We start from the raw sequence: 22,751 nt of genomic DNA, 5'->3' as shown, positions 1-22,751 counted from the left end.
GTGATCGTCCCTTCCTATGTAATTCGGTGCCAACAAAATATTTTCGCATTCGCAGGAGAAAGTTGGTGATTGGAATATCGCGAGAAGATACCGTCGCAACGAAAAACGCCTTTCTTTTAATGATCTCCATCCCAAATCCTGTATTTTTTTCTGTGACACTCTCTCCCATATATAGCGATAATACAAAACTTGCTGCCTTTCTTTGAACTTTTTTGATGTACTCAGTCAGTTCTGTCTGATAAGGATCCCACACCGCGCAACAGTATTCTAAAAGAGGACGGACAAGCGTAGTGTAGGCAGTCTCCTTAGTAGGTCTGTTACATTTTCTAAGTGTCCTGCCTATGAAACGCAGTCTTTGGTTAGCCTTCCCCACAAGATTTTCTATGTGTTCCTTCCAATTTCAATTGTTCGTAGTTGTAATACATTGATATTTAGTTGAATTTACGGCTTTTAGATTAGACTGATTTATCGTGTAACCGATGTTCTTTTTAGCACTCATGTGGATGACCTCACACTTTTCGTTATTTAAGGTCAACTGCCACTTTTCCCACCATTTCGATATTTCTTCTAAATCGTTTTGCAGTTTTTTTTGATCTTCTGATGATTTTATTGGTCGATAAACGACAGGGTCATCTGCAAACAACCTAAGCTTGCTGCTCATATTGTCTCCAAAATCGTTCACATAGGTAAGAAACAGCAAAGGGCCTGTAACACTACCTTGGGGAACGCCAGAAACAACTTCTGTTTTACTCTATGACATTCCGTCAATTACAACGAACTGTGACCTCTTTGACAGGAAATCACAGATCCAGTCACCTGACGGAAACGATATTCCATAAGCACGAAATTTCACTACGAGCCGCTTGTTTGGTACAATGTCAAAAGCCTTCCGAAAATCCAGAAATACGGAATCGATCTGAAATCCCTTGTCAATAGCACTCAGCACTTCATGTGAATAAAGAGCTAGTTGTGTTTCACAAGAACGATGTTTTCTGAACCCATGTTGACTGTGTGTCAATAGACCGTTTTCTTCGAGGTAATTCATTATGTTCGAACACAATATGTGTTCTAAAATCCTGCTGCATATCGACGTTAACGATATGGGCCTGTAATTTAGTGGATTACTCCTACTACCTTTCTTAAATATTGGTGTGACCTGTGCAACTTTCCAGTCTTTGGGTACGGATCTTTCATCGGGCGAAAGGTTGTACATGATTGTTAAGTATGGAGCTAATGCAACAGCATATTCCGAAAGGAACCTAGTTGGTATACAGTCAGGACCAGAAGACTTGCTTTTATTAAGTGATTTAAGTTGCTTCACTACTCCGAGGATATTTACTTCTATGTTACTCATGTTGGCAGCATTTAATGTTTCATGTTATATTAACAGTACGCTCCTACGTCCTGAAGACTGCTGGAGACAATGGTGTGCAAACGCCATACGTAAGAACTATTAATTGAGATTCGACAATCAGCTAGTAAACTGCGTAAATGCTAAATGGGTCAACCGAAATTTCCATTGGTAAACTGAAGTGTGCCTTCCTGCGTGGGATTTGGAAACGTCTATAACAGAACGTCATCCGGAAGTCTATCTGACCACCGACCGCAGACAGTTCCTTACAAGAGCCGCTACAGCTGTTAGGACGCCGGAAAGGGCAGGAGCACTTCCTGTGAAACACGCAGCGCCCATGTTTCGGGATTTCTGGGAGCGAGTTGTGACTAAGTTTCGACTGTGCTAATTCACAGGGCAGGGCGGACTTATTTGGTGTTTTACTAGACACTGTGATGAAACACACGAAAGTTTTCGTCTCATGCAAAACGATCTGAAGAGGCGGTTGACCAAACGTGCCGTGAAAAACCTGACATAGCACCTTTTCCGTTTTGTAGTCTATATTTTGTACGTACTCAAATTACTTAATACCATTGTGTTGTTAAGAACATAGGGTCCTTTTTTATGTTTTCTGTCATAACCATAGTAGAGTAAGCACTTTACACTGTCTTTAAATCTTCGTGCGATTACTATGGAGAAACAGCCTGTGCTTTCAGAAATTCCTCTAATTACTCATACCCCACAGAACAAGGTTCAGTTCATGGCTCCCATTATTTAATTAACCGAACATTAGTACGTCTCACACTATTATCCTGGCACTGTTGTAAACATACACTACTGGCCTACAAAATTGCTACACCACGAAGATGACGTGCTACAGACGCGAAATTTAACCGACAGGAAGAAGATGCTGTGATATGCTAATGATCAGCTTTCCAGAGCATTCACACAAGGTTGGCGCCGGTGCCGACATCTACAACGTGCTGACACGAGGAAAGTTTCCAACCGATTTCTAATACACAAACAGCAGTCGACCGGCGTTGCCTGGTGAAATGTTGCTGTGATGCATCGCGTAAGGAGGAGAGATGCGTACCATCACGTTTCCGACTTTGATAAAGGTCGGATTGTAGCCTATCGCGATTGCGGTTTATCGTATCGCGACATTGCTGCTCGCGTTGGTCGAGATACAATGACTGTTAGCAGAATATGGAATCGGTGGGTTCAGGAGGGTAATACGGAACGCCCTGCTGGATCCCAACGGCCTCGTATCACTAGCAGTCGAGATGACAGGCATCTTATCCGCATCGCTGTAATGGAACGTGCAGCCACGTCTCGTTCCCTGAGCCAACAGATGGAGACGTTTGCAAGATAACAACCATCTTCACGAACAGTTCGACGACGTTAGCAGCAGCATGGACTATCACTTCGGAGACCATGGCTGCGGTTACCCTTGACGCTGCGTCACAGACAGGAGCGCCTGCGATGGTGTACTCGACGACGAACCTGGGTGCACGAATGGCGAAACGTCATTTTTTCGGATGAATCCAGATTCTGTTTATAGATTCATGATGGTTGCATCCGTGTTTGGCGACATCGGGGTGAAGGCGCATTGGAAGCGTGTATTCGTCATCGCCATACTGGCATATCACTCGGCGTGAGGATATGGGGTGCCATTGGTTACACGTCTCGGTCACCTCTTGTTCACATTGACGGCACACTGAACAGTGGACGTTACATTTCAGATGTGTCACGACCCGTGGCTCTACCCTTCATTCGATCCCTGCGAAACCCAACATTTCAACAGAATAATGCACGACCGCATGTTGCACGTCCTGTATGGCCTTTCTGGATACAGAAAATGTTCGACTGCTGCCCTGGCCAGCACATTCTCTAGATCTTTCACCAACTGAAAACGTCTGGTCAATGGTGGCCAAGCAACTGGGTCGTCACAACACACCAGTCACTACTCTTGATGAACTGTGGTATCGTGTTGAAACTGCATGGGCAGCTGTACCTGTACACGCCATCCATTACGGCCAAAGGTGGTTGTTCTGGGTACTGATTTCTCGGGATCCAAGCACCCAAATTGCGTGAAAATGTAATCACATGTCAGTTCTAGTGTAATATATTTGTCCAATGAATACCCGTTTATCATCTGCATTTCTTCTTGATGAACCAATTTTAATGGCCACTAGTGTAGTTTACCAAGTGCGGTTGAGGAATAACCGTTATACCATCAGAATAATAGATGGTGTTTATAAAGTTGTTATACAAAATTAACCTTTAATTGTGGAAATCGTAAATAACATATAGAAATCTTCGGTACAGCATTGAATGTAGTGTATTTCCAAGTTTTAGTCGAACAACTCTGTTAGTTCTCGAAGTTCTCGCTAGTTGACATACGCAAATGAGTTATTCCGACAGTCATCGTGGAGTCGTATAACGGTGCAGAGCGTGTGCAGTGGTGTTTACGGTTTCGTGAGTCAAAATCCTCCTATGCCATGAACCATGGACCTTGCTGTTGGTGGGGAGGCTTGCGTGCCTCAGCGATACAGATGGCCGTACCGTAGGTGCAACCACAACGGAGGGGTATCTGTTGAGAGACCAGACAAACGTGTGGTTCCTGAAGAGGGGCAGCAGCCTTTTCAGTAGTTGCAGGGGCAACAGTCTGGATGATTGACTGATCTGGCCTTGCAACATTAACCAAAACGGCCTTGCTGTGCTGGTACTGCGAACGGCTGAAAGCAAGGGGAAACTACAGCCGTAATTTTTCCCGAGGACATGCAGCTCTACTGTATGATTAAATGATGATGGCATCCTCTTGGGTAAAATATTCCGGAGGTAAAATAGTCCCCCATTCGGATCTCCGGGCGGGGACTACTCAGGAGGATGTCGTTATCAGGAGAAAGAAAACTGCGTTCTACGGATCGGAGCGTGGAATGTCAGATCACTTAATCGGGCAGGTAGGTTAGAAAATTTAAAAAGGGAAATGGATAGGTTAAAGTTAGATATAGTGGGAATTAGTGAAGTTCGGTGGCAGGAGGAACAAGACTTCTGGTCAGGTGACTACAGGGTTATAAACACAAAATCAAATAGGGGTAATGCAGGAGTAGGTTTAATAATGAATAGGAAAATAGGAATGCGGGTAAGCTACTACAAACAGCATAGTGAACGCATTATTGTGGCCAAGATAGATACGAAGCCCACACCTACTACAGTAGTACAAGTTTATATGCCAACTAGCTCTGCAGATGATGAAGAAATTGAAGAAATGTACGATGAAATAAAAGAAATTATTCAGATAGTGAAGGGAGACGAAAATTTAATAATAATGGGTGACTGGAATTCGAGTGTAGGAAAAGGGAGAGAAGGAAACATAGTAGGTGAATATGGATTGGGGCTAAGAAATGAAAGAGGAAGCCGCCTAGTAGAATTTTGCACAGAGCACAACTTAATCATAGCTAACACTTGGTTTAAGAATCATGAAAGAAGGTTGTATACGTGGAAGAACCCTGGAGATACTAAAAGGTATCAGATAGATTATATAATGGTAAGACAGAGATTTAGGAACCAGGTTTTAAATTGTAAGACATTTCCAGGGGCAGATGTGGACTCTGACCACAATCTATTGGTTATGACCTGTAGATTAAAACTGAAGAAACTGCAAAAATGTGGGAAATTAAGGAGATGGGACCTGGATAAACTGAAAGAACCAGAGGTTGTACAGAGGTTCAGAGAGAGCATAAGGGAACAATTGACAGGAATAGGGGAAAGAAATACAGTAGAAGAAGAATGGGTAGCTCTGAGGGATGTAGTAGTGAAGGCAGCAGAGGATAAAGTAGGTACAAAGACGAGGGCTGCTAGAAATCCTTGGGTAACAGAAGAAATATTGAATTTAATTGATGAAAGGAGAAAATATAAAAATGCAGTAAATGAAGCAGGCAAAAAGGAATACAAACATCTCAAAAATGAGATCGACAGGAAGTGCAAAATGGCTAAACAGGGATGGCTAGAGGACAAATGTAAGGATGTAGAAGCTTATCTCACTAGGGGTAAGATAGATACTGCCTACAGGAAAATTAAAGAGACCTTTGGAGAGAAGACAACCACGTGTATGAATATCAAGAGCTCAGATGGCAGCCCAGTTCTAAGCAAAGAAGGGAAGGCAGAAAGGTGGAAGGAGTATATAGAAGGTTTATACAAGGGCGATGAACTTGAGGACAATATTATGGAAATGGAAGAGGATGTAGATGAAGACGAAATGGGAGATACGATACTGCGTGAAGAGTTTGACAGAGCACTGAAAGACCTGAGTCGAAACAAGGCCCCCGGAGTAGACAACATTCCATTTGAACTACTGACGGCCTTGGGACAACCAGTCCTGACAAAACTCTACCAGCTGGTGAGCAAGATGTATGAGACAGGCGAAATACCCTCAGACTTCAAGAAGAATATAATAATTCCAATCCCAAAGAAAGCAGGTGCTGACAGACGTGAAAATTACCGAACTATCAGTTTAATAAGCAACAGCTGCAAAATACTAACGCGAATTCTTTACAGACGAATGGAGAAACTGGTAGATGCAGACCTCGGGGAGGATCAGTTTGGATTCCGTCGAAATGTTGGAACACGTGAGGCAATACTGACCTTACGACTTATCTTAGAAGAAAGATTAAGAAAAGGCAAACCTACGTTTCTAGCATTTGTAGACTTAGAGAAAGCTTTTGACAATGTTGACTGGAATACCCTTTTTCAAATTCTAAAGGTGGCAGTGGTAAAATACAGGGAGCGAAAGGCTATTTATAATTTGTACAGAAACCAGATGGCAGTCATAAGAGTCGAGGGGCATGAAAGGGAAGCAGTGGTTGGGAAAGGAGTGAGACAGGGTTGTTGCCTCTCCCCGATGATATTCAATCTGTATATTGAGCAAGCAGTAAAGGAAACAAAAGAAAAATTTGGAGTAGGTATTAAAATTCATGGAGACGAAGTAAAAACTTTGAGGTTCGCCGATGACATTGTAATTCTGTCAGAGACAGCAAAGGACTTGGAAGAGCAGTTGAACGGAATGGACAGTATCTTGAAAGGAGGATATAAGATGAACATTAACAAAAGCAAAACGAGGATAATGGAATGTAGTCAAATTAAATCGGCTGATGCTGAGGGAATTAGATTAGGAAATGAGACACTTAAAGTAGTAAAGGAGTTTTGCTATTTAGGAAGTAAAATAACTGATGATGGTCGAAGTAGAGAGGATATAAAATGTAGACTGGCAATGGCAAGGAAAGCGTTTCTGAAGAAGAGAAATTTGTTAACATCGAATATAGATTTATGTATCAGGAAGTCGTTTCTGAAAGTATTTGTTTGGAGTGTAGCCATGTATGGAAGTGAAACATGGACGATAACTAGTTTGGACAAAAAGAGAATAGAAGCTTTCGAAATGTGGTGCTACAGAAGAATACTGAAGATAAGGTGGATAGATCACGTAACTAATGAGGAGGTATTGAATAGGATTGGGGAGAAGAGAAGTTTGTGGCACAACTTGACTAGAAGAAGGGATCGGTTGGTAGGACATGTTTTGAGGCATCAAGGGATCACAAATTTAGCATTGGAGGGCAGCGTGGAGGGTAAAAATCGTAGAGGGAGACCGAGAGATGAGTACACTAAGCAGATTCAGAAGGATGTATGTTGCAGTAGGTACTGGGAGATGAAGCAGCTTGCACAGGATAGAGTAGCATGGAGAGCTGCATCAAACCAGTCTCAGGACTGAAGACAACAACAACAACAACAACGAGTCAAAATCCGTTACTACAGTTGAAAGTTGAGGACTGAACTACCACTCAAAGACAAACAGTTATTAATTGGTTCAATCGTTGTGTAGAAACTGGTAAACAAGTTTTTCAAGTTCTAATACAAACGCAAAAAAAAACAAGCTGAGTTTTATGCAGAAATGTTAAACGAAATGCAGACTGAAGATAATTTTAATAATAAAGTTGTGTTCAGAGATTAAACCACCTCTCATATCTGCTATAAACTGAAACGGCATAATGTTCAGATATTGGGTGAGCATAATCATTCGATTATGTGACGTGGATTCCGCTCATCCCATATCTGAACATTATGCCGTTTCAGTTTATCGCAGATATGAGAGATAGGGACTCGCCTAGAGTACTGTTTTATGCGCTGTAAGCTGCAACTACACTCCTGGAAATTGAAATAAGAACACCGTGAATTCATTGTCGCAGGAAGGGGAAACTTTATTGACACATTCCTGGGGTCAGATACATCACATGATCACACTGACAGAACCACAGGCACATAGACACAGGCAACAGAGCATGCACAATCTCGGCACTAGTACAGTGTATATCCACCTTTCGCAGCAATGCAGGCTGCTATTCTCCCATGGAGACGATCGTAGAGATGCTGGGTGTAGTCCTGTGGAACGGCTTGCCATGCCATTTCCACCTGGCGCCTCAGTTGGACCAGCGTTCGTGCTGGACGTGCAGACCGCGTGAGATGACGCTTCATCCAGTCCCAAACATGCTCAATGGGGGACAGATCCGGAGATCTTGCTGGCCAGGGTAGTTGACTTACACCTTCTAGAGCACGTTGGGTGGCACGGGATACATGCGGACGTGCATTGTCCTGTTGGAACAGCAAGTTCCCTTGCCGGTCTAGGAATGGTAGAACGATGGGTTCGATGACGGTTTGGATTACCGTGCACTATTCAGTGTCCCCTCGACGATCACCAGAGGTGTTCGGCCAGTGTAGGAGATCGCTCCCCACACCATGATGCCGGGTGTTGGCCCTGTGTGCCTCGGTCGTATGCAGTCCTGATTGTGGCGCTCACTTGCACGGCGCCAAATACGCATACGACCACCATTGGCACCAAGGCAGAAGCGACTCTCATCGCTGAAGACGACACGTCTCCATTCGTCCCTCCATTCACGCCTGTCGTGACACCACTGGAGGCGGGCTGGACGATGTTGGGGCGTGAGCGGAAGACGGCCTAACGGTGTGCGGGACCGTAGCCCAGCTTCATGGAGACGGTTGCGAATGGTCCTCGCCGATACCCCAGGAGCAACAGTGTCCCTAATTTGCTGGGAAGTGGCGGTGCGGTCCCCTACTGCACTGCGTAGGATCCTACGGTCTTGGCGTGCATCGGTACGTCGCTGCGGTCCGGTCCCAGGTCGACGAGCACGTGCACCTTCCGCCGACCACTGGCGACAACATCGATGTACTGTGGAGACCTCACGCCCCACGTGTTGAGCAATTCGGCGGTACGTCCACCCGGGCTCCCGCATGCCCACTATACGCCCTCGCTCAAAGTCTGTCAACTGCACATATGGTTCACGTCCACGCTGTCGCGGCATGCTACCAGTGTTAAAGACTACGATGGAGCTCCGTATGCCACGGCAAACTAGCTGACACTGACGGCCGCGGTGCACAAATGCTGCGCAGCTAGCGCCATTCGACGGCCAACCCCGCGGTTCCTGGTGTGTCCGCTGTGCCGTGCGTGTGATCATTGCTTGTACAGCCCTCTCGCAGTGTCCGGAGCAAGTATGGGGGGGTCTGACACACCGGTGTCAATGTGTTTTTTTTTCCATTTCCAGGAGTGTATTTAAGATCCTTTCTTTTGCGCCGATTCAACTGTAACTGGCATATCGAACATGGACATAATTGAAAATTATCTACTGTCTTAGTTACACCGAGATATGGACACACATTTTATTTTTCAGCAAGATGGCGCGCCAGCACATTATCATTGTGAATCTCTATAAATGTTTTGACTGAGACTGGACGTGCTGGTACAATATTCTGACCAGTACGTTCACCTAATTTAACCCCAATGGACCTCTGTGTATGGAGTTACATTAAAGTCATAGTGTTCATTCCTCCGCTTCTGGGAAACGAAGACGAGCTGCGACAACGGATAGCACAAGCAGATGCTATCATACATCAAGACTTGCTTCACAGGATTTGGCAGGAAATTGATTCCAGACGAGACGTTTGTCGTGTTACGAAAGGTAGCCACACTGAACATTTGTAAATAAAACTTGAAGTTATACTGCATTCAGTGTGGTATGAAAAATTTATGAAAGTTATTTACCTTTTTCACAATTAAAGGTTAGTTTTCTGTAACTAATTTATAAACATCTGGTAACGACACGAAAAGAGACAGGTGCACTACGTTAATTGCTGGGGATGCCCAGTTTGACAGGAAAAGCAACAAAAGGATTGTACCTAGTACCAAGCGTAGAGCAGTGCAACAGCATAGGATCCGACCATCTTTAGTATGATTCTTCAAGCCTCTTCTTGTTCCTTATTCTGTCCCCTCAGTGTAGACTACACCTGTGGAGTTTCAATGTCTTCTTTATATTTTCAATTACTTCGTACTACTAATCCACAGCTCATTCATCTCAGATCGTCAGTGGAGACATTTTGTGGATGTTGTTGTGTGGTCTTCAATCCGAAAACTGGTTTGATGGAACTCTCCAAGGTAGTCTATACTGTACAAGTCCGCTCGCCTCTGCACAACTACCACAAACTACAGGGGGTTCGAAAATTTCCGTTATAAACTTCTAGTACTCGTGGCGTAAGCTTGAGTGTCGTCATTGCTGAGTAACCAAAAAACACAGACAAACTGGAAGAGAGACAGACGGGGAGGTCAATCTGCACCAGCCTTAAAAAACATCACAGAAGCTGGAGATTGAAGAACCCTGATTCAGCCTTTGCAGAACATTGCCTGAACAATAACCACAAATACATAACAGATGTACAAGTCTTACACACAAAGAAAAAGGGGGATAAACTCAACCAAACAGAAATGTTCGAAATTAAAAGACAAATGTGTACATCCCCACAACTATTATTAAACGAGCAAAGCCAATTCTATTATTCACCTCTTTTAGATGAGATCAGAACCCCAGGATAAATCAAAACTTTGGGCTCCAGTCCATCGTTGTTAAAAAGTTCTTGGCTGATGCGTAATTACAGTCGTGTCATGTTAGTGTAATTGCTGAGGTGTAATTACGTATGTAATTTGTTTAAAAAATTGTCATTGATGTAATTTTACGTTAAGCTATGGATCGATACCTTAAGAAGTTGGGGGGATTATCTTAGCCTTTATCTGTGCATTATCATCTTTGGGAATCAGTAACGTGCTTGAAAATGGGCTTATAACCCGAAACCTAGGTTGCGCAGTACCATTAATGATAAAATTGTGAAACAAGGCAAAAAACAATGTTTGTTTACCTATCCACAGATGTTGTAGGAACACATGATATCGATATGAACTGAAAATTCATCTCGCCGAAACGACATTCCCTTTTTTCAAAGCTGGCACTGCATGTAAACTTTAGCTGTGAGTCTATAATACATTAGAAACCCAGTGATTGTAACATTTCTCCCTATATGAAACCTGCTCCATAGATGAACAATAATGCGATCTGACTACCTTTACTGAATATGGTGTAAAGAACCAATTTTCTCATAGAGCAACTGAATAATTAAGAATGCATTTAACATGCGTCATGCAAAAATGGTTCAAATGGCTCTGAGCACTATGGGACTTAATTTCTGAGGTCATCAGTCACCTAGAACTTAGAACTACTTAAACCTAACTAACCTAAAAACATCACACACATCTATGCCCGAGGAAGGATTCGAACCTGGGACCGTAGCGGTCGCGCGGTTCCAGACTGTAGCGCCTAGAACCGCTCGACCACCCCGGCCGGCAGCGCCATGCAGATGTACCTGCACACTTCATTGTACAACACGCAACGATGTGCAAATGACTTATTTAATGGCAAAGTCTCGATGGCTTCGTCTTTAAAAACACGTGTCTTGAAGATCCACTGCCACTTACTCTTTCCTTATTAGCTAAAAATTTCATTTAAAATAATAAATACTATCTCTGCTGAAGGCTGTCCGCGATCGCATGTTTCAATATATAGCATTCGAGTGTAGTTCTTTCATGAACAAAATTTAATATTAACACATGTAAAAATTTTAGAATAATGACAGAGGAATGAAAATAATTCCACAAGAAAAAAAATTACTTGAAAACTAAGAATAAACCGTTGCATTGTTCAGAAGATGGATAGAAAGTCTCATGAATAATACATACCAATGTCCTTCAACGGGCCACATGTCTCTATAGAACCAATTATTAACGAAAAGACATGGAAATAAACGAATATTCATACAAATGCCTGTAAAATTGTTTAATGAGTGGGAGGCATATGGACAGTAGTTTTTTTTCCCTTTTAGAGTGGAATAGGAAATTAAATGACTAGCAGTGGTACAAGGTACCCTCCACCAAGCACCTTGTGGTGGCTTGCGGAGTATGTAGAGGTAGATGTAGACGAGACTGAGATAAGCGACTTGTATGCTCGGATGATCCAATAGAAAAGCGACTTGTATGCTCGGATGACCAAACAGAAATTAGATATCGATCTCCACATGTTCTAACTTGGACGTGATTTTTAATAAGGGGCTAGCATTGCTCACATGGAAAGGGCAGTAAGCTGATAAATCACATAACATATAATTACGCAAATGGATTACTAGAAAGCAACCATCTCATTAATATCCTGGACGACGTTGCTACAATGTATCCATCTCAAGAAAGAGTGTATATAAATCGTCGCGTTCTTCGCAGCAGCAAGTGAAGACAGTTCAATGCAGTTATTCCCAAAATATAAGCAAACTACGTGTTTGTAATATAACGGATTTCTGCTCTTGGTTAAAACCTTTTCAGGTAGATAAGATCTTCACCTTTTTCTGGAAGTTCCTTGTATCTACTCTACGTGTGGAAATCATCATAGCACATGTTTCCATGCCATACAGATGCCAAATGTCTTGTATAGGAAGTACTAATTTTCCTTGTATCGCGTGTCAGAGGAACTTCAATATAAATATCAATAACAGTTTTATTTTGTCGTTAATAACTATATATTGCCTGATGCAGTCATTTGTTAAATATTTTTCCCCTTCCTTTTAGCCAAATGGAGAGCACGCTGACAATTTCAATGTCTTCTCATTAGCTCTTCTATTTTCAGCCTATATCCCTTCACCTTTTCACTTTGTCTCTATTTTCTTTCTTCAGACAACTTCACACCTGTTTTCATACTGCCTATCCCTTGTAATCCTTCTAAATGCAATACATTCCTAATGAAAATATGTCTTTCTACAAGTCTTCTGCGTTTATGTAGTGTATGTCTAATTTTTCTATAACTTTTCGGAATCAGCTTGTTAACGCCGCCTCCCAGAGATATCTGAATATTTGTTTGGGCATCCTATTGTCATTCATCCCGTGTGAACGTTCAAAAATAATCAGTCTCCTTTTGGTATTTATTTTCGTATTTTTTTCTATACTTTGATGCATTTAATCACTGATTCTAAATTTTCCTGCTTCTTTGCGTCTCATTAAATTTAAAATTCCACACGATTTTTCTAATATTTCTAGTTTGTGTAATTTATAGTTCAGTAGTAGGCGTTCAGGATTAGAGGCTTAATGGTTTCTATGCTGTGTTCTAAAGTTTCACTTCTGCATTTATTTATGCGTACTTTTCTTTGTAAATATTGTCTGTAGTTCCAAATGTCCCTTTTGTTTCGTATGTCCGTTCATTTATGGCAGAATTTGCCAACCAATTTCGATGAGTTATTTCGTTCATATATCTGAGGTTCCGGTCTGTTTCATTTTTGAGAATGTCTGTCTATAAAAAATTTCTGCATTTCTTATGTTAGTAATAAATTTTGTTTTCTCCTACATATATTCTTAAACCATCTCTGCTGGCTCTCTCTTCCAAGAGACTGACTTGTATAAGTGGCAGTCAAACGAAAACAAGACAAATGTAAAAAAGTAAGTAAGCTGTCCTTTATTTCAAAAGTAGTCGCCGCGACTATTTATTCATTTACGAGACAAGACGGGCAATGCCTTCATGGAGAAATGTTTTAGTTCGCCGACGAAACCACGATTGTACCGAGCTGCACATCTCTTCGTCCGAAGCATCCTTGTTCGCAGTTTTTGTGGTGTCACCGCCAGACACCATACTTGCTAGGTGGTAGCCTTTAAATCGGCCGCGGTCCGTTAGTATACGTCGGACCCGCGTGTCGCCTCTATCAGTGATTGCAGACCGAGCGCCGCCACACGGCAGGTCTAGAGAGACTTCCTAGCACTCGCCCCAGTTGTACAACCGACTTTGCTAGCGATGGTTCACTGACAAAATACGCTCTCATTTGCCGAGACGATAGTTTAGCATAGCCTTCAGCTACGTCATTTGCTCCGACCTAGCAAGGCGCCATATACAGTTACTATTGATATTGTGATTCATGTACCGTCAAGGGCGACGTTCATCATTAATGGATTAAAGTTAAGTATTCCACCTGCTTCGTCCGTTTTTCTAAATTCTGATTACCTTGTCCTGTTCCAGGCCTCAAGCCAGCCTGCGTGAGCTAAAACACGTGCCTTTCGGCCTCCTCTAGTAACACGGTGTTGGCTCTCCTTGCCAACCACAACAGTTTTAATTTTTTCTTTTAAATCATCTGTGTTTCATCGCTGAGCTGTGTATTGCACGGGACTCATCTGACCATTTCGCAATAGCAGTTCGTTTCTCTTTTTGGAGCGTCCCAAACGTCATCAATGCTGTGCTAAAGAAGACTCCGCTTTGTGCATCATCCGGTGGTATACACATTTCCTGTAGATCTTTTATGACGTTTGTATACTACGGTTCTCTTGTTTCCGATTTTGAATCGAAGATGTGGAAGATGCGTTTTGTCGATTTGGATTCATTTAGTCTTCTTGTGTCAACTTAAAAGCTGTTTCTACGTTTGCGCGATGTGTCTGTAATTTTGTTTCTCCTCGTTTCGATTTTTAATGTAGATCCAGTTTTAATAACACGCACCCAGTATACTGACTATGCTTTTTTTCTCTTTTCTTTCTGAATCCGCTAGTAAACATATGTGAGGGAGGATAAGTAGTGCATATAGACACATTGCTTTTCCGGCAGAGTTGTAATGAAGAATTTTGGTCTTTAAGGAAAAGCCTTTTTCTTGTAAACGTTTAGTGTGGTTTCAATTTTTCTTGTTCTCACAGCTTTCTTATCCAGCCCAAGGCTGTAAATACAATTGCCGACATATATATTGTTCCGTATTTCGTGTTCATCTGGGTTCTATTGTTCTTGACATTTGACTTTTTTCCCCCTAAAAGACATCAAAAAGCCAGTTTGTTCTGCTGCTCCTTTCAGTACATTAACGTGTTTCAAAACCTTCTGTCATTATGGTTACATTATCTGCTAAAACTAAACAGTCTATTTTACGCCATTCTTCTTAATCTCAGTTCCTAACGTTTCAAACGAATTTCGAACTTTTAATTTCTTGCGCCATTATTTTTTTTCCAACATGCAGTTGAAAAAGACTTTCTATTTCCCTGTCGGGGCACCTGTTATGATTTCCAAGAATTTTGAAAAAAACATCTTTGAAACTGCCTATCTACATGTTTTCGCGGCGTAATGAGTGCTCCAGTAAATTTCGAGTGTGCAGCAGTATACATTTAGGTTCTTCTTCTAATATTTCGGCTGCATATCGTTCAGACATCTTCGGCTCATGGCTGAACGATGTACAGCCGAAATATTAGAATAAGAAATTGAATTTACACGTCTGCACGCCCGGAATTTAACGGAGCATCCTCGAAATTCTATTTTCTGCTTGGTGTTACTGAAGGCTGTCCTATATCCCTAGTAGTCTCTCAGTAACTTCTCTTTCTGCCAGTATGTTAAGGAGCACGTCAGATTCAACGAAATCATAAGCCTTTTTCAAATTTACGAAGATAAATATATATTGTCTTCCAAAATACCTGGTAATTAGGAAATCAAGAACAGATTTCAATTGTTTATTACGGACAAACTAAAAAAGACGGAAACATATTACACATGTCACTGGATAGAGGAAGGTACAAAGTTACTACGCAGCTGCACTGTTGTTTGTAGCAAATGGCGACTACACAAGATAAATCACTTTTTGTTTTGGAATTTGCGCGACGTCAATCCATTGTCCACGTGCAACGTGCATTTATCACATCTTGCTGTTTTTTTTTTCTGTGGTGGTACGTAAAAGACAGAGTATTTGTCGCACCTATGGCCTTTGTGAGGGCTCGAATCTCTCTGATTTTACCATCCTGGTCTTTTCGCTAAGTATACAGGATGGAGCAAGTAAAAGTGGCCCGGAGAACAGAGCTCCAGGGTACAAAGAAACACAGCAGAGGAAAGGAAATACAGTACTGGCCTCAGTATAGCAGATGCTTAGAGTGATAATCATTCATCTCTTGGCACTTTTGGGCTCTGGTTAGCAAGTTGCTCAAAGCGGATCGAAGCTGAACTGCTGGAATTGCTGCGGTCTCATCCGAAATGTTTTGCTGCAGTTCTTGAAGACATTGAGGGTTGTTGCAATTCACCTTAGACTTGAGAGCTACCCGCACAAAGTAATCGCTGACTGACAGATCAGGTGACTCGTGTGGCCAGCTAGAGCCGCGACTAGGCTGCAGCACCAGGTGGAGTATTCGTCCACATGATCGACGTGATATTCCGGTCTCATGCGACAGGCGTCGGGTTGATTTAGTAGGACTCTGAAGAATTTGCTGGTGTACTGCACTCACATCTTCTGGAGTTCCGGCACGTTTCGGGATGTTTTTTAACTTGTTCAAAACAGATTCTGTCTGAGGCCACTTTCACATTAAGCGTTGCATGGACTATTTGCTGCCACTTTGACCCCATTAAACTTCTCAGCAAACAACTGACCACGCCGTTTCCACGAGTTTGTTGTCACGTAACTGTCCACAACGAACACTCGCTGCTCCACGGTGAATACCATCGTCCCCTTTGCGCTGCTCCAATCACACTGACACAGCCCACACAACGCCCTGAACCTGTGTGGATCACGCGGCGGTGGTAAACTCGGTGTGCGAGTCATAGGGTGTGTTTATATGCATACATTCACGTTCAATCGTATCCAGTCGTCTGGGCCATTCGTATTTGTCCCAGCCTGCCCCTATACAATGGTGCCAAAATTAAAGCAACAAACGGAAATTTTGCAAGGCTACTTTTATTTGGCCACGAAACGGTATGAACAGGAGATAGTAAAGTAGAAATAATGTAAAGAATATAGAACACCCGCCATGTTAGCTGTGAGCGCTGACGCGCTGCTTCCTGGACTCGGGTAGGCGCGCCGGCCCCGGATCGAATTCGCCCGGCGGATTAACGACGACGGCCGGTGTGCCGGCCAGCCTGGATGTGGTTTTTAGGCGGTTTTCCACATACCCCTAGGTGAATACCGGGCTGATCCCCACATCCCGCCTCAGTTACATGGCTCGCAGACATCTAACTTGCCGGCCGCGGTGGTCTCGCGGTTCTAGGCGCGCAGTCTGGAACCGTGCGACTGCTACGGTCGCAGGTTCGAATCCTGCCTCGGGCATGGATGTGTGTGATGTCCTGAGGTTAGTTAGGTTTAAGTAGTTCTAAGTTCTAGGGGACTAATGACCACCGCAGTTGAGTCCCATAGTGCTCAGAGCCATTTGAACCATTTGAACATCTAACCACTTTCGCATTATTCCATGAATTACACTAGTCGCAGACAGTTGGGGTACACTCATTCTGTACTGGGGGGTACGGGGTGGCGGCAGGAAGGGCATCCGGCCACCTCTTAATCTAACATTGCCAAATCCGATTAACCATGCCGACCCTGCGTACCTGTGGGATAAAGGCACAAGAGAAAAAAAGAATGTAAAGAATACAGAACTTAAACAACATGCAAAATGTTCTTCGTTTTTTCCAACTTAACGGATTTGCACACACATTCTGACAAGTGGTTAATGTGCTCACAACAGGGAGTGACCACCTCTGGCAGCAATACTGGACTGAGAATGACGGGGCATGCTGTGAATGATGTCATCAGTCTCATGTTGAGGCAATAACGCCCAGTCTTCCTGCAGAGCTGATCGCAGTCTTGGAGAATGGTTGGTGGATGCAGACATGTTGCAAGCCGTCTCCCTAAGGAAACCCAGACACGCTCTATGGGATTCAAATCTGGAAGCAGGCCACGCCAGGCACGCAGTATCTTCCATTTCCAAGAAAACATCAACCACCCCTGCTCTATGAGGTCGAGCATTATTGTCCATCAATACGAAATCTGGGCCTACACCACCTCGCAACAAGCACACATCAGGTCCCAAGATGTCGTCGTGATACCTGACAGCAGTTAAACCTTACCGATTCACCCGCGCAGTTTCACGAAGAGGGGTTGGAGTGGTGCACATAATCCCTGCTCACACCATTATCGATCCTCCTCGATATCGGTCACTTTCCACAATGTTTCGGTCCCGAAATCGTGTTCCACATTACCTCCAGATGCGAATCCCTTGAGAATCACTCTCCAGACTAAATCGAAACTCATCTGTGAAAACAACATTGTCCGACTGTTCGGCAGCCCAGGTAGCATGTTGATGACTCTACTCTAGGCGCTCCCTTCTGTGAAGACGCGTCAGAGATAGACATACAGCAGGTCTCCTACAATAATGCCCCCTCTGCCGAAGCCTTCTGTATACCGTTTGCCTCGATACAACACGTCCGGTGGATGCAGGGAGCTCACTTGCCAGTTGCCGTGCAGTACTAAGACGGTATCGTCGTGCCCTTATAGCCAAATAACGGTCTTCTCTTCTGAAATCACAAGTTGTCGGCTCTGTCCTGGTCTTCGGAATACAGTTCCGGTCTGTATACACTGTCGCCACACCCGAGAAACGACACAACGATTCACACTAAGTCACTGGCCTACATTAGTTTGCTACTGTCCTGCTTCCTTTCCTTCTCTGGCTCTTCTGACGTCCCCTCTCCTCTTTTGTTGCCGCTGTTGATGTTGAGCCGCTACTGCTACAGCTCGGTCGATGGAATGGAGAAGCGCAGTGCACCATGCATAGTGCAGTGATGGTTGTCCCCGTCGAATAACATGGAACAGCACATGAAAATCTCTAAAGAAAATTGTTCCTCGTGTAATGTATGAAAATCCGTTTGCGAGTAATCAGTGTTCTCAGCAATGCGAACTGCTGATTTTAATTGTCTATTACGGTTTTATGATGATTTGCAATGCCCGGTTAGTTATTGCTATACTGAGTGAATCATTAATCACTGGCGTCGTTTCACACCACTGAAGAGAGGAAAAATTCATTTGCGGTAGTTGTTACCGAGAATTGTTCACTACAGCACGACGCAAAGCCAGAGATAATCTATAATGCTATCTTGCTTTCGTGCGTCGTAATATTATTTTGGCAAAACACTCCTTTCATTGCTCAATGTTCATCAAGTCACTCTTTCAATTAAAATGTTCACAGTTAATTAATTTTGATGACCAACTTCGATACTATGTCCATTCTTCGTTGTAACTGCTCACTTTGATGAAGGTTGAGCCCAAGAATAATATTTCCAATAATTGAAGTTCATTAACTCGTCGTAGATTATCAGAATATCACTTCAGTTCAAGTTCTCAAGTCAGAATAATTGCTAACAAAGTCCACGCATCTTTACCACGCAATAGTACTTTTTTTTGTAATAGAAACTATCTCGTAGCGTTTCGTTTGTAGTACTATGATAAACGGTGCTCTCTCACGACTTGATAGCAAACAAGCGACTAACATGTCCATGATCGAGCGTTGTAGACGCATTGAATTTCCATTTCGCAGCGTTTACAACCATCTTTCACAATAAATGTTATCTCTGACTGATATATTACTTTGGACTTAACTTTCGTCGTACTGATCTGCAGTTATTACTGAGATGCTTGATAGCTAATTAGAAATTAACCTTTCTTTCTACCTTTATATCATGATATACTCAGTAATTATTGAAATTGGTGTTCATCAAAACTTTAAGGTGTTATATTATTGTCAAAGTTGTCGTACCTGTCAGGATAACACTGTTCCCTACTTTAAATTATCATGACATTCTTATCTGGGTTTTAGGATTTCTTGGGCAGAGGATATAGTAGGAATCTTCTCTGTGCCCTGCTGCACCGTCTGTGACAGTGTCCACAGCGATTGCGGATATGGGACTACCCTGCAAAAACTACCTCGTTCCACAGGTATCCTGACGTCGTGGTTGGCATGGGAGTTCGTTGACCGGAATGCCATCTTCCGAATATACAAACATCTAGTTGACCGATTGTATGATTATATCGTGAATTAGACACAGGACAGGGACATAGTGACTTGTTGCTTTAACTTTTGACACCAGGTTACTTGTCGACTCGCCTAAGAAAGCTGTAAGTAGGCTGTATAGGTTTTTTTTATTGGTAAGGCCACCCCTGTATGAAAATCACTGGCTGTGCTGTGTGCAGTCTGTGGCTGGTTGGCATTGTTGTAATACTCGCCATTGTAGTGTTGGGCAGTTGGCTGTTAACAGCGCGTAGCGTTGCGCAGTTGGAGGTGAGCCGCCAGCAGTGGTGGACGTGGGGAGAGAGATGGCGGAGTTTTGAAATTTGTAAGACTGGATGTCATGAACTGCTATAAATATAATGACTATTAAGGTAAATACATTGTTTGTTCTGTATTAAAATCTTTCATTTGCTAACTATGCCTATCAGTAGTTAGTGCCTTCAGTAGTTTGAATCTTTTATTTAGCTGGCAGTAGTGGCGCCTGCTGAATTGCAGTAGTTCGAGTAACGAAGATTTTTGGTGAGGTAAGTGATTTGTGACAGGTATAGATTAATGTTAGTCAGGGCCATTCTTTTGTAGGGATTTTTGAAAGTCAGATGCGTTGCGCTAAAAATATTGTCAGTTTAAGCACAGTAATTCATTAATTCTTCAAAGGGGACGTTTCAAAGTGTGCTCTCGGAAGTTTAACAATAAACCATGCCGCGATGCAGAAAGTCTTCTCCTGCAGTGCGTAACGCTTTCGTGCTTATTAAATTAACATATAGCTTCCACTTCCTCTGTCAGTCCTTTCTGGTCCAGACCGCATACTGACGAGCAATATTCTAGTATTGGTCGGAACGAGTATTTTCTGAGCTACTCCCTTTGTGGTAGACTATTTTTTTTGAAGATTTTTCTAAAAAATCTGTCTGTCATTTGCCGTACTCACGATGAATTTTACGTGGTGGTTACACTTCAAATCGCTCCGCACGCATGCTCTTAGATATTTTGTTGAAGTAAATGCTTTCAGTGATTGTTATGTAACATACAGTAAAGGGTCTTTCTGTCTATATATTCACAATACGTTACATCAGTTTATTTTGAGAGTCAATTGCCACTCTCTGCACCAAGCAACGATCTTTTGTAGGTCTTTTTGTATTTCACTACAATTTTCTAGCGTCGCGACCTTTCTCTATATAATAACTCCATCCATGAAAAGCTTCATGGAACTTTTGCCGTTATCTAATAAGCCTTTTATATATATTGTGAAAAGCATTTGTCCTATAACACTGCCGTGGAGAATGCCGAAATTACTTTTACTTCAGAAGACTTCTCTCCATTCAGAGTGGCAGGCTGTGTCCTGTTTGCTACAAACTCTTCAGTTCAGTCACACAGCAGATCTGATATTCTGTATGTTCGTATTTTGTTCAGTAGGCGGCAGTGCGGAACGGTGTCTAAAGCCTTCCGGAAGTCAAGAAGCACGGCATCTACATGGGCGCCTGTGTCTACTGCTTTCTGGGTCTCGTGGACGAACAGAGCGAGCTGGGTGTCACATGATCGTTGTTTTCGCAACCCATGTTGGTTCCTACAGAGGAGATATTCACACCTGAACACCACACCTGCCAAATACGGGACCAGTTTCATGCCAGTACTCGTTTTTTACGGTGTACTAATGCGTTGTCAGCAGATATCCTTTTGGGTCTTTGCCCCGCCAGGAAATGAGTAACTGCGCTCGGTGTTTCGAGAGCCGAACGGCGTTTCCAAACTTCCACTGGGAAACATCGTGCGACGCAAGCTGTATGATTCAACAATCCCTCTCTGGAAACTCCTATACTACATAAATAAATGGAATCTTTCGTCTGTCACCGTACTCACCACGCCACGCTTAGCCTATGAGATTATGCGTTTTCCTTTTTTTTTTTTTTTTTTTTTTTTTTTTTTTTTTTTTTTTTTTTTTTCGAATGGAGTATGCTTAAACCAAGAAACTGCAGTTTCCTTTACGGTAACTTGTTTGTATAGATGTATGTAGGTGTGTAAATGTGAACGTTTCAGCATAGCTCTGGAAAGCATGAAGCGGTTTCAACCAAACTTGGTACACATGTTGTTGTTGTTGTTGTTGTTGTCTTCAGTCCTGAGACTGGTTTGATGCAGCTCTCTATGCTACTCTATCGTGTGCAAGCTTCTTCATCTGCCAGTACGTACTGCAACTTACATCCTTCTGATTTTGCTGAGTGTATTTATCTCTTGGTCTCCCTCTACGACTTTTACCCTCCACGCTGCCCTCCAATGCTAAATTTGTGATCCCTTGATGCCTCAGAACATGTCCTACCAACCGGCCCCTTCTTCTTGTCAAGTTGTGACACAAAGTCCTCTTCTCCCTAATGCTATTCAATACCGCCTCATTAGTTATGTGATCTACCCATCTAATCTTCAGCATTCTTCTGTAGCACCACATTGCGAAAGCTTCTATTCTCTTCTTGTCCAAACTAGTTATCGTCCATGTTTCACTTCATACAAATACTTTCAGAAACGACTTCCTGACACTTAAATCTATACTGGATGTTAACAAATTTCTCTTCTTCAGAAACGCTTTCCTTGCCATTGCCAGTCTACATTTTATATCCTCTCTACTTCGACCATCATGAGTTATTTTTCTCCCCAAATAGCAAAACTCCTTTACTACTTTAAGTGTCCCACTTCCTAATCTAATTCCCTCAGCATCACCCGACTTAATTCGACTACATTCCATTATCCTCGTTTTGCTCTTGTTGATGTTCATCTTATATACTCCTCTCAAGACACTGTCCATTCCATTCAACTGCTCTTCCAAGTCCTTTGCTGTCCCTGACAGAATCACAATGTCATCGGCGAACCTCAAAGTTTTTATTTCTTCTCCATGAATTTTAATACCTACTCCGAATTTTTCTTTCGTTTCCTTTACTGCTTGCTCAATATACAGATTGAATAACATCGGGGAGAGGCCACAACCCTCTCTCACTCCCTTCCCAACCACTGCTTCTCTTTCATGTCCCTCGACTCTTATAACTCCCATCTGGTTTCTGTACAAATTGTAAATAGCCTTTCGCTCCCTGTATTTTACCCCTGCCACCTTCAGAATTTGAAAGAGAGTATTCCAGTCAACATTGTCAAAACCTTTCTCTAAGTCTACAAATGCTAGAAACGTTGGTTTGTCTTTCCTTATTCTTTCTTCTAAGATAAGTCATAAGGTCAGTATTGCCTCACATG

This window comes from Schistocerca gregaria, chromosome 3 (genome assembly GCF_023897955.1).
Source record: "Schistocerca gregaria isolate iqSchGreg1 chromosome 3, iqSchGreg1.2, whole genome shotgun sequence".
Classification (NCBI taxonomy): Eukaryota; Metazoa; Arthropoda; class Insecta; order Orthoptera; family Acrididae; genus Schistocerca; species Schistocerca gregaria.
Note: the sequence above shows the minus strand (reverse complement) of the source record.